The 12,732-nt window shown below is 38.7% G+C and overlaps 1 long non-coding RNA gene across 1 annotated transcript; it reads right to left on the bottom strand.

The window, feature by feature from the left end:
- Positions 1–10,028: 10,028 nt before the first annotated feature.
- Positions 10,029–10,800, bottom strand: LOC139886149 (uncharacterized). Its single transcript, XR_011772294.1, has 2 exons — positions 10,358–10,800; positions 10,029–10,285 (listed from the first exon to the last, which is right to left on the bottom strand). It is a non-coding gene; the product is annotated as an uncharacterized lncRNA (long non-coding RNA).
- Between the last annotated feature and the right edge of the window lie 1,932 nt (positions 10,801–12,732).

Genomic DNA, 12,732 nt, shown 5'->3' with positions numbered 1-12,732 from the left:
TGAGTCTCCCCTCCAACAGATCCCCTAAAGCATCTGATTTATATCGTTAATCGCATATATGTGGTAGGTTGTATCAGATTTCTGTTTAGAAAGTTTTGTAGAAAGAGCATTTAAATTAAAATTATTATTATTATTATTACGATAAGAACTGAAACATCCATTATTGGGTTGATTTAGATACTAAAAGTTACCTTTATCATCAACTTCTAAGCTTTTCTTGACATGATCGAGAATTAACAGAGCTTTAGTATCAAGTGCTTTTGAATTCTACAAGTAATGGAAAGTCAAGCAAGTGAAAACCAAATATACGTCTCAATCACAAGCAAGTATGAAATGCATTTAAAGACTCATATTACCTGAATTGTAATGATATCCCTTTGAAAGGTTTCTCAGCTAGAAGCTCCTTCTAGTTCCTGGTTTCAAGTTTCGCTTCTTTAATTTCCTGTGCAAGATACAATGAAGTGAGGTAGGTAAATGAAATTATGTTGTGACATAAACCTTTTTGACACAAAAATTATAATCAACAATGAGTATATAGATAAGAACCTCGTATGAGAATACACTTCCAGCATTCATAAATAAGACATTTGTATCACAAATGTGCATTGTGTACATTGACAATAAACCAGAAGCTAGTCACAATGTGCATCATTGTAAGCTAGTCACAACCACTTTAATGCCTTTTTCGAGTAAAATCCAGATTGTGGGTCTGAGTTGTTGAAATAGAGATGCAATTGTACTGATATCCTTTTGAATTTTAGCAAACGTTTATTTGCAAGATAGAGCATTGGCCATGGCAATTAGCTCGTCTTCATTAGGTGATGTAATGGTTATCTGTAAAGCATCTTTGTGTTATTATAGATCATACTCCAAGGATCTAAAAAGTGACAATTCTATAATTTAACTTTTGAAATCAAAAATAATCAATCCAAATCTGTTTATAATATAATAGGAGTCACTCAAAAACACTTCTTTACAAAATAGTGAACTACATACAGTATTTATTTAGATAAAACTTAGCACCTAAAATCCTAAGTTAAAGGAGTATAGCAACAAACTTATCAATCCTAGATATTTCTTGTAGAATTATATTTATTTATGTTTGGTTGAGTTTATGAAGTAATTTTCTCGGAAGTGTATTTATTACAAGCGGGTCAAATAAATAAGATAGCGAAATGGAACGGGTCAACTGTGTTGAAAGGTTTAGAAGGACCAAAAGTATACTTTTACGTTACAATCTGATATGTTGTACAATCAGATTATTATTATGTAATTACAATGAACACATATAAGTATATGTTGCATGTTGATGTTGACCATGTTGGAGTGCGAAGCGAGTTAAACAAGGTTTCGATAAAAGAAGAGTTCGGTTCGCCAGACAAGGCGCGCCACAGCCTCTCCTAGGCGCGACGCGGCCTAGAGTGAACATGGGTCGAGCTGAAGAAAGTTTCTGTTTCGAGTTTTGCTGTGGAGGCGCGGCGCGACCCTATTTAGGCGCGGCGCGGCTATGCCCGACTGGCAAGTTTCTAAAAACGTGTTTTCTTGTTCCCAAAGCTATTTCCTTGTTGAGTTTTGCCTATTTAAGCATCTTATTGTAACCCATACATGTATCCACGAAATTTATCAATAAAAGAACTCTCTTTGGTGGCCGAGGATTAAAGTAATCATTCGTGATTACATATAACCTCGTTAAATTCTATTGTCTTTATCGTTTTTTTGCTACTTTCTTCATAAACATCAATTATTTTCGTTTATTGTAAGTGGGTTTGATAACTAGGATTATCTAGTCTTGTTAGGGCTCACGTGCTTTATTCCTAACAAGTGGTATCAGAGCTTCGGTTCGGTTTCACGGGAACAATGGTGGAAAAGAGTGATGTGAAGATTGATAAGTTTGATGGGAATGATTTTAGCTTTTGGAAGATGCAAATTGAAGATGTGCTCTATCAAAAGAAGCTTCACCAACCATTGAAGGGTGTTAAACCGAAAGAGATAACTCAAGGCGAGTGGGAGTTGTTGGATAGGCAAGCCCTAGGAGTTGTTGGACTTTCTCTGGCCAAGAATGTTGCTTACAACATCGTGGGTGAAACCACAATGGTGGGTGTACTTACGGCTTTATCTAACATGTATGAAAAACCATCCGCTTTGAGTAAAGTTTTCTTGATTCGGCAATTGGTGAATGCTAGGATGATGGAGGGTTCCTCGGTGGCGGATCATGTTAACGAATTTAATTCGATTTTAACTCGTTTGAAGTCAGTGAATATTAAATTCGATGATGAGCTTGAGGAGTTGTTTTTGCTATCTTCATTGCCCGAGAGTTGGGCCGGTACGGTTACGGCGGTTAGTGGTTCAACCGGAACTACTAAGTAAACGTTTGAAGGAATCCGGGATTTGATTCTTAGCGAAGGTATTCGTAGGAAAGATTCGAATGGAAGTTCGGTTTTGGTTCTAAGTGTTAGTCGGGGAAGGGCTAGGTCAAGAAGTCCGTCAAGGAGCAAGAACGTGGTGTGTTGGAATTGTCAACAAGTTGGTCACTATAAGTCAAAGTGCCCGAGTCTTAAGTTGGGTGGGAGCGTATCGACTGTGGTGATCGAAGATGCGTTGATGTGTCAAAAAGAGGTTCTTGACGAATCTTGGGTTTTAGATTTGGGTGCCTCGTATCATGTTACCCCATACATAAACGAGATGGTGAACTTCAAGGAATACTCCGGTAAGGTTCGAGTTGCGAATGGGAGTACACTTGAAATTGCGGGTATTGGTGACCTCGTGGTTAGACACTTGAATTATGCTTGGATCTTGAGGAATGTGCGGTTCGTTCCAAAGCTCAAGAGTCGGTTGATTTCAGTTGGGCAATTGGATGACGATAATTGTCATGTCCTATTTGGAGATCAAAAGTGGGCAGTGTTTAAAGGAGATTATGTGGTTGCTCGCGGGTTTAAAAGGGGAACCATGTATATGGTTGAAGTTCCTAAGGAGGAATGGCTAGGTGATTTTGTGGAGGTTCAAAGTCCTAGCATGCTAATGCTTTCCGGAATTGTTGAGGGATCTTGTTTGAGTGGGAGCTCAAAGAAAGTTGAAGCTAGTGAAAATTCGGGTCGAATTAGGTACACTAGAGCTTTCGGTACTTCGGGTAGATCTTCTCCAATGGCAACTTTGTTGTGGTCGACCGAGGAAGATGAACAAGAGGTTTTCTTAAGAGTCATGATTGATGATACATCCGTACAATGGAAGTTGGCTCGTGATGGAAAATCGGGTTTGTCAAAAGACGTGCGTACGTATGTGGTCGGTGTTCCAATGGTGAAAGCAAAGGTGGTTATGTGGAAGATCAAGGGTGTGATTGTGTTCACACGAATGTCTTGATGGTGTTATCCACATGTTTGATCTACTGGCGGGTTTATTCTTTATTGGAAAGTTGAATCGGGTGGATGATATTGTGTACGGGTGGATCGCTTGGGCGATGGGGTTAATTGGGTCAGGTCGGACTCAAACGACCCGTTATCTCCAAAACTATGGAGGTATGTGTCATAGCCAAAGAGAGGTTCTTGTTTCCCAAGCTTGTAACAAAAGGATCGAATTATAGCTCAGCGGTATTTTTTGGTGTCGAAAGACTTCACTTGCTTGAAGGTTATCGGGAGAAGTGCGGCGTGATTCGGGTGCAAATCCGGCGGTATCAAAAGGAGATATAATTAGCGGGTCAAAGTTGTTATTGTGGGATGATGATGATGTTGATGATGTTAGGTTAAGATGGATGTTGTTTAACGTCTCTTCGAGTGAGAGATTGTTGGAGTGTGAAGCGAGTTAAACAAGGTTTCAAAAAAAGAAGAGTTCGGTTCGCCAGACAAGGCGCGTCTCGGCCTCTCCTAGGTGCGACGCGGCCTAGAGTGAATAGGGGTCGAGCTGAAGAAAGTTTCTGTTTCGAGTTTTGCTGTGGAGGCGCGGCGCGGCCCTATTTAGGTGCGGCGCGGCTATGCCTGACGGGCAAGTTTCTAAAAACGCGTTTTCTTGTTCCCAAAGCTATTTCCTTGTTGAGTTTTGCCTATTTAAGCATCTTATTGTAACCCATACATGTATCCACGAAATTTATCAATAAAAGAACTCTCTTTGGTGGCCGAGGATTAAAGTAATCATTCATGATTACATATAACCTCGTTAAATTCTATTGTCTTTTATCGTTTTTTTGCTACTTTCTTCATAAACATCAATTATTTTCGTTTATTGTAAGTGGGTTTGATAACCTAGGGTTATCTAGTCTTGTTAGGGCTCACGTGCTTTATTCCTAACAGGCCCGACCCAAAATGGACCAGCTCCTTTCGACATCAATGTCCTTTTTTTACCCAACCTGCCTACTCACTCATCTTGCCAGTTCTCACCTCTAATCACTGAAATGATTTTCGGGCTAATTCCTTTACAAATATGAGTTACAGAGACTCACATACTTGGCAACCGAAACAACTTCAATAAAAAACTACCGAATGAGTAAAATATGAGCCTTAATAAGATTAATAAGTGAAAGAATAAAAAGACAGCTTGAATGCACGTTTTCCTTACGGTACGACCAAACTTTTTGTGAATCCCATAAGAGTGATGAAGACATAACAATCTCAATGGTGTTCATATTCAAGGTTAGGCAAGTATAAATTAAGTTGTTGAACTAATTTGACTCAATTCCAATTTGGATTGTGAGTTAGGCCACCTAACACATCTAGATGGATCACATGAGTGGTTGTTGAAATATGCATTCAACACATGGGATTATTCAAGGTTGGCCATGAAATGTCTTGAATTCACACATGCATTCATATGGCTCATTTCAACTATAAAAGGCAATGCTTGGAACTTCATTTAAGCATCCCATTCTTCACATCTTAAATCCCATCTCAAGTTACATAATACTTGAAAGAGTCTATAACACTCTTGTGAGAAGTATTGTAGAAAATAGAGAGAGTATAGAATTGTTAAATAAAATTCTATACGAGTGAGTTACGAGGGAAGTGTAATAATCTAGTGAGTGGTCCAAATACTTTGTTAGTATTTTCGGAGCCTAGATTGAGTGATACATTGTAACCTCGGGTTTGCCATATTTGCTAGTAAAATCCATCTCTGCTTCCGCCCGTGGACTAGACCTCACGCCGAACCACGTAAATCCTTGTGTCTTTATTTATTACTTAATTGTTCTATTAATTTCTCGGGGTCTTGAAAGTGCGCTAAATCACAACAAACTGGTATCAGAGTGTAGCTGTGATTAAATATTCAAGATGACAATAATAAGGTCCGACGTAGAGAAATTTAATGGCCATAACGATTTTGGCCTTTGGCGAATGAAGATGCGGGCTCTACTGAGCCAACAAGGTTATTTGTTAGCTTTGAAAGGGAGAGAACATCTACCCGAAAAGTTGACAGATGAAGAGAATGATGAACTTCTGGAAAAGGCACACGGCATGATTATTCTAAATCTTGCCGATTGTGTGCTTAGAGAAGTTGCGGCAGAAATCACACTGGCTGGACTTTGGAAACAGCTAGAATCTCTATATATGACTAAGAGTCTCACGAACAGGTTGTATATGAAACAACGGTTGCATACTCTTCGGATGAAAGAAGGTTCATTAAATGATCACATCAATGAGTTCAATAAAATAATTTTGGACTTGAATAATATTGGTGTGAAAATTGACGATGAAGATCAATCATTAATTTTCTTATGTTCCTTGCCAAAATCATACGAGCATTTGGTTACAACTCTATTGTATAGTAAAGATACTATTTCCATGGAGGATGTCAAATCTACCTTAAACTCTGTTGAGTTAAGGAAGAAATCATCGGCGAATTATGTGGAAGAAAGTGCAAATGGTTTGGTGGTGAGAGGAAGAAGTAATGATAGAGCATCAAGTAGTAACAACAAAGGTCGTTCTAGATCGAAACAAAGATCTAGAAAGATCAAGTGTTACAATTGTCACAAGGAAGGTCACATGCGTAGAGACTGTCCAGACTTAAAAGGAAAAAGAGAGACTTGGAATGCAGCGGGAGCCGATAAAGTTGCCGCGGTTGCAGAAAATGATTCTGATGGTGCAAATGTTCTTAGTGTTACCGATGGTCGCTCAAGTAATGAGTGGATTCTTGACTCGGGTTGTTCTTATCATATGTGTCCTATTAGGGACTGGTTTACTACCTATCAACAAATAGATGGTGGTAAAGTCCTTATGGGAAATGATGTAGCTTGTAAGGTTGTTGGCATAGGAACGATCCAAATCAAGATGTATGATGGCACGGTGAGGACGTTGACAGATGTCAGGCATGTTCCAGAATTGAAGAAGAATATTATTTTCTTAGGTACGCTGGACTCCATCGGTTGCGAGTATCGAGCCCGAGGTGGAGTATTAAAAGTTTCTAGAGGTGCACTTGTCGTGATGAAAGGTGAAAGGTATAATGGCCTTTACCTGTTAAAGGGTAGCACGGTTACTGGAGCGGCTGGAGTTTCTTCATCGGCTAAAGATGTAGATACCACCAAGTTATGGCACATGCGCCTTGGGCACATGAGCGAGAAAGGAATGATGGAGCTTAGTAAACGAGGTTTGTTGTGCGGGCAGAATATCGGAAGATTGGAATTCTGCGAACACTGTGTATTCGGAAAACAAAGCCGAATAAAGTTTGGCACAGCCATTCATAGGACGAAAGGTACTTTGGATTATATCCATTCAGACCTTTGGGGTCCATCTCCGGTTCCTTCAAAAGGTGGTGCTAGATACATGTTAACCTTTATTGATGACTATTCAAGAAGAGTGTGGGTTTATATCCTTAAACGTAAGGATGAAGTCTTTGTTAATTTCAAGCAATGGAAGACGATGATAGAGAAGCAGACTGGAAAGTTTGTCAAGCGCTTGAGAACAGACAATGGACTGGAATTTTACAAAGGCGAATTCAATGAGTTCTGCAAGAATGAAGGCATTGTGAGACACCACACAGTGCGGTTTACACCACAACAGAATGGCATTGCAGAACGGATGAATAGAACGCTCCTTGAGCGAGCAAGGTGTATGCTCTCGAACGCAAAATTATCAAATATATTTTGGGCTGAAGCTGTAAACACGGCTTGTTATTTGGTAAATCGATCTCCATCAACGGCAATTGATTGTCAAACTCCTTTGGAGAAATGGTCAGGTTCCCCTGCAAGTTACAGTGATTTGAAGATATTTGGTTGTCCTGCTTATGCTCATGTGAAATATGGTAAACTTGAGCCGAGGGCCAAAAGATGCATATTTCTAGGGTATGCAGATGGGGTGAAGGGTTATAGATTGTGGTGCCCTGATGGTAAATCATCCCGATTTCTTATCAGCAGGGATGTGACATTTGATGAGTCTGCTATGTTGAAAAAGACAGAGGAGGAACAAGTAGTTGCTGGAAAAGATCGTGAAGTTGAAGAGCAGGTGGAGCAAGAAATAGAAGTTCCACAAGGAGTAGTACAAGATACTCCTGTCGAGCCCGTTGTAGAAGACGTACAGGACTCTGGTGTTGATCAAATGACACCAGAAGATCAGTCAGATGAACAACATGATCTACAGAATTATAATCTAGCAAGAGATAGAGAACGACGAGCAATAAAACCACCACAACGGTTCGGACATGCAGATTTGGTAGCTTATGCCCTGAGTATGGCAGAAGATATAGAGGTCCAAGAACCTGCTACATATCGTGAAGCTATTAGTGGCCCAGAATCTGCAAAGTGGTCTATAGCTATGAATGAAGAGATGGAGTCTCTTTATAAGAATCATACGTGGGAGCTGGTGAAACCGCCTAAAGGTCAGAAGATCGTTGGATGCAAATGGATCTTCAAGAAGGACGGAATTCCGGGTGTAGAAGATGAAAGGTTCAAAGCACGCCTTGTAGCAAAAGGCTTTACTCAGAGAGAGAGAGAGGGGGAGTTGACTTTAATGAAGTTTTCTCACCAGTCATAAAGCATACATCTATTCACGTGTTACTTGCCATGGTTGCTTTACTTGATATGGAGCTGCATCAACTAGATGTCAAGACTGCATTCTTACATGGTGAGTTGGAGGAACGGATATTTATGCGCCAGCCAGAGGGATTTGTGGTCAAAGGAAAGGAAGATTATGCTTGTTTGCTGAAAAAGTCATTATATGGCTTGAAGCAATCACCTCGACAATGATATAAGCGGTTTGACGTATTCATGACTAGTAAATGTTACTCGTGGAGTGATTATGATAGTTGCGTATATCACAAGAAGCTTCCTGATGGCTCGTACGTTTATTTGCTGTTATATGTGGATGATATGTTGATTGCTTCGAATAACATGTCTGAGATCGATCAGTTAAAATCTCAACTCAAAAGTGAGTTTGAGATGAAAGATTTGGGTGCAGCTAAGAAGATATTGGGAATGGAGATTATCAGAGATAGACGTGAAGGAAAATTGTATTTGTCACAAAAGAAATATATTGAGAAGGTTCTTCAGCGTTTTGGGATGAATAACTCCAAACCGGTTAGTACTCCACTTGCTGCACATTTCAAACTTTCATCGGCGTTGTCACCGAAAACTGAGGAGGAGGTGGAACATATGTCACATGTTCCATATGCTAGTGCTGTGGGTAGCATCATGTATGCCATGGTATGTACTAGACCGGATATTGCACAGGCGGTAAGCGTGGTGAGTAGATATATGGATTGTCCAGGGAAAGCTCATTGGAAAGCGGTGCAATGGATTCTTCGGTATCTCAGAGGGACAACTGATATTGGCTTAGTATTTGATAGCGGTGGTAATACTAATGTTACCGGATACGTTGATTCAGACTATGCTGGTGATTTGGATCGGATAAGGTCTCAGACGGGGTATGTTTTTACTCTCGGAAGATGTGCTATTAGTTGGAAAGCAACATTACAATCGACGGTTGCTTTGTCGACAACTGAAGCGGAATACATGGCTCTGACTGAGGGTGTGAAAGAAGCAAAGTGGCTGAGAGGTTTGGTTGGTGATCTGGGTTTGCAACAGGACGAAACTGTAGTGCATTGTGATAGCCAGAGTGCCATACATTTGACTAAAAACCAACTGTATTATGAGAGAACCAAACACATTGATGTACGGTATCACTTTATTCGAGAAGTCATATCAAAAGGAGTTATAATTGTCAAGAAGATTTGCACGGCAGATAATCCGGCAGATATGTTGACTAAGCCAGTTACTACAAACAAGTTCGAACACTGTTTGGACTTAGTTGGCGTTCGAAGAAAGTGATGAGCCCGGGAGGGCTGACGGGAAGCGGAGATTGAGAAAAGATAGCAAAGGAATGGAATGTTCGTCAAGGTGGAGATTTGTTGGACTAATTTGACTCAATTTCAATTTGGATTGTGAGTTAGGCCACCTAACACATCTAGATGGATCACATGGGTGGTTGTTGAAATATGCATTCAACACATTAGATTATTTAAGGTTGGCCATGAAATGTCTTGAATTCACACATGCATTCATATGGCTCATTTCAACTATAAAAGGCAATGCTTGGAACTTCATTTAAGCATCCCATTCTTCACATCTTAAATCCCATCTCAAGTTACATAATACTTGAAAGAGTCTATAACACTCTTGTGAGAAGTATTGTAGAAAATAGAGAGAGTATAGAATTGTTAAATAAAATTCTATACGAGTGAGTTACGAGGGAAGTGTAATAATCTAGTGAGTGATCCAAATACTTTGTTAGTATTTTCGGAGCCTAGATTGAGTGATACATTGTAACCTCGGGTTTGCCATATTTGCTAGTAAAATCCATCTCTGCTTCCGCCCGTGGACTAGACCTCACGCCGAACCACGTAAATCCTTGTGTCTTTATTTATTGCTTAATTGTTCTATTAATTTCTCGGGGTCTTGAAAGTGCGCTAAATCACAACATAAGTTATACAGTTTACACTAAAAGAATGGTTATATGACTTCAATTGAAGTGTATTTTCAATTCAAAATGCAGCAAACCTCATTATCATCACACTAACACCTATATCAATGTGGAAATTTCATTGGAAAACAACATGCATTTCACGCCAAAAACACATCAGCTATACAATCCAAAATAACCATAATCATCATCTATATCAAAAGAACATTCTTCAAATAAGTATAACTCTTAAATCTATAAAGAATTGGTACAAACAGGAATAAACCGCCATGGCTGTAAAAAACATAAACACACCACATCAAATGTATCAGACTGCCCTAGACCACCCCTGAATGTTGCCTCGCCAAGATACTGTAAAGCTCAAGTTTGACTCATTAACTCAGACAAACATCCACCTAGTTTATACTATAGTTAGGAGCATATATCACTTGCATTTAAGAAAGGAAAGAAAAAGGGTGTTAACTTACACGAATCCCATGTAAGTTATCAAATGACCTCATCATTAACATGCTACTCATCCTTAGACACTTAAGTTTAGCTCTGATATTTCCTGTCATATAAATAAATAAGATCTCGAGAATAAAATAAATTCTAAAACTGAGGAAACGCCCCACACAGACGCTTATTAAGTAGCACAGGAAGAACAACCAAACAACCATCTTCATGCAGAAAAAGATATATTATATGGTGTCTGTAGATATAAAATACCATCAACCAAAGCAGCTTAATTTAGAAAGGGAAAGATAAATCAGTAACAATCCGGGCATATACATTAACATGGGTCATCATATTAGACTATTCCTAACCGCGCCTGTCTTTTTGGTGAAAAAGTGGGTTTTTGACTGTGACTGTATTTGACCCCGTTAACCCAAAATGTCAAGTTTGTGTGTCAAATATTTGGAAGTTGATGCGGGAAGTTGGGTAGAAAAAAATAAATTAAATAATAAATATAAATGTTAAAAACCTGTAATTGGCTGCAATTTAATCTCACGCTCAAACCTTTGAATGTCAAATATTTGACTAAGGTTTTGCAGGCGTCAATTTTTGAAGCCCTTTAATGGCGTCAAATAGTGTCAACTAGTGTCCATGTCATCCGACAAAATGGATTTAATGCCGCACTAGAATTAGCCTTAGCAGCAGTTCAGCAAGTTCATATATAGAGTTATACAATTTACACTAATGAAAAGGTTAAGGGAATTCAACTAAAGTTTATTTTAAATGCAGCCAACCTCTTAATATATGTTATACAAGTTACACCAATAAAAAGCTAAAGTGAGTTCAAATGAAGTGTATTTTTAATTTTTAATGCAGCCAACCACTTTATTAGCAATAGAAACGGCTAAAATAAGTATAAGGATGGTAACTACAAAGACTTACTACAGACAGGATAATATTTCCATGTTAACAAGATGCACTATATCTCAAACAACGACGACAACAACAACAACAACAAAACCCAATCCCACATGAGTGAGGTATGGGGGAGGTGAGACGTAGACAATCCTTCCTCTATCATTGAATAGAGAGAAGTCATTTCTCAAAGTCAGACCAAATAACTTAAGACAAATAAGAATCCATCATAACATTCACCTAACTTATAGATCTGACGAAAAAATCACTTGCACTATATCTCAAAGTCAGACCAAATAACTTAAGACAAATAAGAATCCATCATAACATTCACCTAACTTATAGATCTGACGAAAAAATCACTTGCATTTAGGAAAAGAAAGTAAGTAAGAGAGTAACTTACATGAACCCCGTGCAAGTGCTCAAATGACCTCATCATCGAAATGTAACTATCTACTACACCAACATTTGCCTTCAATTATAGGTGTTAAAAAAATAATGAATCAATCACTCGGAAAAATATATATGAAATTAGAATTTAATACCAAACGGCTTTTGCGATAAGAAACTTGAGTTGTGGAGAAATGGCATGCATAAATAAAGTTGTCCTTTTTATTAATCGAAACCATGAAACATCACAAACAAAAACCAGCCATCTGAAAAGATCCTACATTGTCATCTAGAGAATGACACAATGAGTAGAATATAAACTTCATTAACAAATTTGATAAGTGAGTAATAGAAAGACATATACCTAAGATGCATGTTTGCCTTATAGTACGGCCAGATTTTGTGGATCATGAAAAAGTGATGAAAGCGTAATTATTCTCAAATAGGTTCATATCCAAAATTTAGGTACGTATATAAAATAAACAAGTTCATTATAGAGTTATACAATTTAAACTAAAAAATGTTGGAGATGTGGAGAACTTTAAACAATTAGAGGAAAGATTTCAGGAAACTCACACGAAGCTTCCACGAAGTTGTTAGGAAACTCACATGTAGCTTCCACGAAGTTGTTAGGAAACTCACATGTAGCTTCCACGAAGCTGTCAGGAAACTCACATGTAGCCTCCATGAAGCTGTCAGGAAACTCACATGAAGCTTCAAGGAATTGTTTTTAGCTTACTCCTTAAACCATTCTATAAATAGACCCTCTTGTAACTCATTGTATACACACCACAAATATTCAGTAAATACATTCTCTAGTTGGTCCGTGGACTAAAGCAATCACAACGATTGCATATAACCACGTTATCTCTTGTGTCGATTTACATTTCTTGCATTTATAATCTTTCGTTCATTAAGTGGGTTAGTAATCTTGTAGAATTACTATCGGTGAGTGATCTTGTTGAATCACTTGCGTTGTTTTGGGTCCTAATATCCTTACAACTGGTATCAGAGCTCAAGGTTTCGACTTTGGGTACGATGGCGGAAGACGGAAAGTTTAGAATCGACCGATTCGATGGGAGAGACTTTGGCTTTTGGAAGA

Source organism: Rutidosis leptorrhynchoides, chromosome 1 (assembly GCF_046630445.1).
Source record: "Rutidosis leptorrhynchoides isolate AG116_Rl617_1_P2 chromosome 1, CSIRO_AGI_Rlap_v1, whole genome shotgun sequence".
NCBI lineage: Eukaryota > Viridiplantae > Streptophyta > Magnoliopsida > Asterales > Asteraceae > Rutidosis > Rutidosis leptorrhynchoides.
The sequence above is the reverse complement of the archived record's forward strand: the minus strand, read 5'-3'. Positions and strand labels throughout refer to the sequence as shown.